This window comes from Pseudophryne corroboree, chromosome 4 (genome assembly GCF_028390025.1).
Source record: "Pseudophryne corroboree isolate aPseCor3 chromosome 4, aPseCor3.hap2, whole genome shotgun sequence".
NCBI classification, from domain to species: domain Eukaryota; kingdom Metazoa; phylum Chordata; class Amphibia; order Anura; family Myobatrachidae; genus Pseudophryne; species Pseudophryne corroboree.
Genome location: NC_086447.1, coordinates 418,654,201 through 418,660,175, shown reverse-complemented (window position 1 = coordinate 418,660,175; position 5,975 = coordinate 418,654,201). Strand labels below are relative to the sequence as shown.

The following is a 5,975-nucleotide window of genomic DNA, read 5'->3' as shown; positions in this document are numbered from 1 at the left end:
AAGTAATCCAAAGATGGAGCGTTGGATGAATTCTGTGAAGTGGAAACTTGATTCTCTGGAAACACTGGAGATGGATCAACAGGACACTGAGGAGGGGACAGACTTTCAGGAGACTGGTCAGAAATATATGATGATCCTAACCGAACTTTGACTAGAGACTTGGATGGTACTTTTTGGATTTGGTCCTTCCTGGAAGTCCTGGGGGACTGGGCTGTACCCAAATCGTGAGCCAACAAGTTAGTAGTAGGATTGGAACCAAGGACTACAACAGTGCCTATGTGTCTAGATATATGGCCTGTGTTGTGAGAAACGAGAGTGCTAGATTCTTCTTCTGAGATTGACATAATGCTCAAAGCCCCCTCGTCACCGGGCTGAACTAAGGCAAAAGTCCCCTCTTCACGGGGCTGAACTAAGGCAGAAGCCCCCTCTTCACGGGGCTGAACTAAGGCAGAAACCCCCTCTTCACGGGGCTGAACTAAGGCAGAAACCCCCTCTTCACGGGGCTGAAATAAGGCAGGAGCCCCCTCTTTACGGGGCTGAACTAAGGCAGGAGTCCCCTCTTCACTGGGCTGGGGTGAGGCAAGAGCCCCCTCTTCACGGGGCTGGGCTGAGGCAAGAGCCCCCTCTTCACAGGGCTGGGCTGAGGCAAGAGCCCCCTCTTCACAGGGCTGGGCTGGGGCAGGAACCCCTTCTTCACGGGGCTGGGCTGAGGCAGGAGCCCCCTCTTCACGGGGCTGGGCTGAGGCAGGAGCCCCCTCTTCAAGGTGCTGGGCTGAGGCAGGAGCCCCCACTTCACGGGGCTGGCCTGAGGCAAGAGCCCCCACTTCACTGGGCTGGATTGGGCAGCACTCTGTAGACTCTCGGGCTGGGCAGCACTCTGTAGACTCTCGGGCTGGGCAGCACTCTGTAGACTCTCGGGCTGGGCAGCACTCTGTAGACTCTCGGGCTGGGCAGCACTCTGTAGACTCTCGGGCTGGGCAGCACTCTGTAGACTCTGGGCAGCACTCTGTAGACTCTCGGGCTGGGCAGCACACTGTAGACTCTCGGGCTGGGCAGCACTCTGTAGACTCCCTGGCTGGGCAGCACTCTGTAGACTCCCTGGCTGGGCAGCACTCTGTAGACTCCCTGGCTGGGCAGCACTCTGTAGACTCCCTGGCTGGGCAGCACTCTGTAGACTCCCTGGCTGGGCAGCACTCTGTAGACTCCCTGGCTGGGCAGCACTCTGTAGACTCCCTGGCTGGGCAGCACTCTGTAGACTCTCGGGCTGGGCAGCACTCTGTAGACTCTCGGGCTGGGCAGCACTCTCTGTAGACTCTTTAAACGGTGACTGAAGACGCTGATGATTCCAGGAACTTGAGAATAATAATTAAAGACACTGGTGGTTTGCAGAGTAGTAAACGGTGACTGAAGACGCTAATGATTCCAGGAACTTGAGAATAATAATTAAAGACACCGGTGGTTTGCAGAGTAGTAAACGGTGACTGAAGACGCTGATGATTCCAGGAACTTGAGAATAATAATTAAAGACACTGGTGGTTTGCAGAGTAGTAAACGGTGACTGAAGACGCTGATGATTCCAGGAACTTGAGAATAATAATTAAAGACACTGGTGGTTTGCAGAGTAGTAAACGGTGACTGGAGACACTGATGATTCTAGGAACTTGAAAATAATACTTAAAGACTCTGATGCAGACACTGACTCCCAGCACGCTGATGACCGAGACACATGAAAGTCCAGAAGCTGCTTGAGAACGCTGGAAGCTGTGCAGCAGTTAACGCTGGAAGCACCGGAGACACTGGGGAAGACTGCAGAGAAACTCGCTGAGAACAAGAGCACTGGCAGTTCTTTGGTCAATTTAGCAGCAGAGACCAGCATGACCAGGACCAGGAGCTGTAACAATCTCGACACGATGAACTGGCAACAGGGAGCCTGTGTGGCTGGCCTAAGTAGTGAGTTCAGGTGCTGCTCACAGCTGTGGTAACAGCTAATAATCAAGCTGCAGATACAGAGCAGAACGCTGAGCACCAGAGCAGAGAGCGCCACCCCAGGCATGGAGGAGAAACTACATGGATTGTGACAATTGTCAACTCAAGTGAAACGTGACCCATCAACAGCTCCTCCTTCATTTTATCCCGCAACTGGTGCAGTGAGGAAAAGGATAAGATTTCCTAGCCCACCCGCTGGCAGTGATGCAGGGTAGTCAGGAGCGAGTGCTGACATCTGGTCCGGACTGAAGGACCTGCCAACGATTACTGACATGTCTACTGTCACTGCATATGATTCTGTTTGAAAGAATGGTGGACAATTATATGAGTGACAGCATCCAAGTAGGCATGTCATACAGTCCGTACGTATAATGGCAGGAAAAAAAAGGCAATTTGGATGCCCTTGCACAAACTGCCTTTATTTTACCTAAGTTGCCCCACCTTCAGTGTGTACTCCGAAAGAGTGTTTAGTGCAGCCGGTAAGCTTGTCAGCGATCAGCGTAGGAGGTTACTTCCACAAAATGTGGAGAAGATGATGTTCATCAAAATGAATTATAAATTCCTCTGGGAAGATCTTGACCAGCAATTGCCTCCAGAAAGTACACAGGGAACTGTGATGGTGGATTCCAGTGGGGACAAATTAATACTCTGTGAGGAGGAGGATGTACACAGTGAAAGGGGTGAGGAATTGGAGGATGAGGAGGTCGTCAACATCTTGCCTCTGTAGAGCCAGTTTGCTTATTTTTTGGTGGGGGCCCAAACAAACCAGTCATTTCAGCCACAGTTGTGTGGCAGACCCTGTCACTGAAATTATTGGTGTGTTAAAGTGTGCATGTCCTGTTTATACAACATAAGGGTGGGTGGGAGGGCCCAAGGACAATTCCATCTTGCACCTCTTTTTCTTATTTGCATCATGTGCTGTTTGGGGACTAGTTTTTTTAAGTGCCATCCTGTCCGCCACTGCAGTGCCACTCCTAGATGGGCCAGGTGTTTGTGCCGCCCACTTGTGTCGCTTAGCTTAGTCCTCCAGCTACCTCGGTGCAACCTTTTGGCCTAAAAACAATATTGGGAGCTGTGAGGTGTTCAGAATAGACTGGAAATGAGTGGAAATTAATGTTATTAAGGTTAATAATACCGTAGGATCAAAATTACCCCCACATTTTGTGATTTTAGCTGTTTTTATGGGGGGTTTATTTTCAAAAATCATCCAGATCCAAAGCCATAACCAAAACACGAAAGGGTGGTTTTGGCAAAACCAACCCAAACCCAAAACACAAATGGGGAATTAGAACCAAAGCACGAAAAGTGCCGCCGCACATCTCTACTTTTTATCTGGGATGGTACAGCCAAATCTCAAACCAAATCTCAAACCCAGCCAAATCTCATCCTAAACCTCTGTTCCACGCTCTCTATGTACCCCATCTGTCTCACCCCTGTCTGTCTACCCCTCCCCTTTAGAATGTAAGCTCTCACGAGCAGGGCCCTCTTCCCTCATGTGCTTACCCTTTTCTTACTTTAATAATCTTCAGCTGCACCAAATCCAGCAGTCTTCTGCCACCTGATACTTATTCCAGTGTCATCTGCTGATGTAGCTATGTTTATTTACCCTGTACTTGTCCTATATTGTCGTCAACTGTAAGTTGCTGTTTTCCTGTTTGATTATTTGTTTATGTACTCTGTAATTGGGCGCTGCGGAAGACCTTGTGGCACCATAAAAATAAAGGATAATAATAATAATAATACAGCTGACCTTTTTAACCAATTTTTAAAATACTTGGAAAATAACAATCTGAATCTCTCCTTTACCTCCAACGTAAATAAAGAACACATTGAATTCCTGGACTTAGTATTAGTTGGCAAGAACGGAAGAGTGACCACTAAGAACAGGTCGATCCTGTTAGCAATCCCTGTGTGTGCACATGCAGGAAGAACCTGAAATGAGGTCAGCTGAAACCAGGTGAAAATGAAACAAGATTTATTGTAATAAAAGAACCAGTATGATGCTGGAATACAGAATGATTAAATGAATACAGAAAATGGATCTTCGAGTTGCACGGAACAAGATGCAAATATTCCAAGATTATTGCAATGGCTTGTTATTGGACAGTGAGTATGATAATGCTTGAATACAGGTAAAGTCCAGGTTAATGGCAGTGATGAAGTGAACATGAAAAAATCCGGATTTAAATAAAGCAGAGGAAAATAGCATACCAAAATCTAGTAACCAAGCAGGGGTGGTAACAGACTGCAGATAGTAACTCGGGAATGCAGATATTGCTCCAGCAGGGCAAGAAGTCTTGAAACAAGGCATAGGTAACACCAGACTAAAGGAAATGTCTCCGAGATGCAGGTATGGCTGAAGCAGGACAGGATAACTGGAGAGAGCCTAGTCACAATCCACATGGAACCAAAATGATCTGCACATGAATGCTAGTGAGCTGGACCTAAATAGCAGTGCAAGCTGTTGGCCACAGCTGCTCACAACTGGGTAATTAACCTACAGGGACAGAGTGTGCAACTGCCATTCAGACCTCTGGCAGAAAGTGAGACCCCTAGAGGCAGGAAGGAGACATAATGCAAAGCAACACAAAAATAAAGACCTTCCTGACAGATACTAACATTTACCTTCATTATAGAAGCAACCACCTCAAGAAATGGAAAGCCAACATCCCATTCTCCCAATTCCACAGAATAAAAAGAAATTGCAGCAGACAGGAAGATTGTGATGAACAACTTCAGATGTACAAGAACAGGTTCAAGGAAAAGAAGTACCCAGACAAGATTTTTGATGAGGCTATTGTAAAGACTTTGGAGAGAGAGAAACTTTTGGAATATAAAAACAAAGAGAATAATAAGGACTCTGTAGCCTTTATTACTACATACAACCATCATAAAAATTCCATACGAAATTCACTCAGGACCCACTGGTGTATTCTGCTTATTGACACAATATTAAAGAATATACTCCCTCCGCATCCAGAAATCATTTTTAGAAAATCCAAAAACCTTAAAGACTTAACAGCACCAAGTATGTTGACACAAAGAACGGATAATGACTATACTATGACAAAATGCACAGGCTGTGGACGAATCAATATTTGCAAATATCTACATCCTAACAGAAAAACCTTCACCGACATAGGAAATACAAAGGAATATAGGATCAAAAACTTTATGAACTGCAATTCTTCATCAGTTATCTACTTGTTACAATGCAAATGTGGTTAACAGTGTGTTGGCAAAACTAAGAGGACACTAAAATTGAGCATACAAGAACACATTCGCAACATCAAGAATAAAGTAGAAAGTAATGCGGTGTCTAAACATTTCATCATGGAACATAACTCAGATCCAGAGGAACTGACCTTCAAAGCCATTGATCTTGTGAGATTAGGAGAAAGAGGGGGAGAGTTGGCCAATAAATTGTCACACCGTGAGATGTTTTGGATCTTTCAGCTACAGACAATGTCACTTGCAAGCTATAACGAAAGCTATGAAATTGTGCCCTTCCTGTAAAGACCTCACTCACGTGAAAGTCTAAATTGTTTTTACATTTTCCTTTCACTTATACATTTTTTATTATAGTTCACTATTTTCACCTGTAACGAATATCAATAAATATGATATAGTATGTACAGAACGGTATTGCCTACAGTCAAACCACACTGGAAATGCCCAAATCTGTCCGATCTTGGAAGCTAAGCAATGTTGGGCCTGATCAGTACCAGGGAGGGGGACCACCTGGGAATCTCAGGCACTGTAAGAACCAAACGTGAGTACAATAGTCTGTTAATTTAATCATTATAACACATCACTATAAGAATATATAAATAAAGGATTAAAATAATAATATCACTTGAATATAGCATTTTACCATCCACCTGAATACAGCACCTTGTAGATTTAATTCTATTATTTACACTATTCACTGTACTTTAAAAGATTAATACAACTATGTATGATAATATAGACCATAAGCACAAACACTT

At 45.1% G+C, this 5,975-nt stretch overlaps 1 pseudogene; it reads left to right on the top strand.

The window, feature by feature from the left end:
- Positions 1-5,633: 5,633 nt before the first annotated feature.
- LOC134912148 (5S ribosomal RNA) lies at positions 5,634-5,752 on the top strand (annotated as a pseudogene).
- Positions 5,753-5,975: the final 223 nt, after the last annotated feature.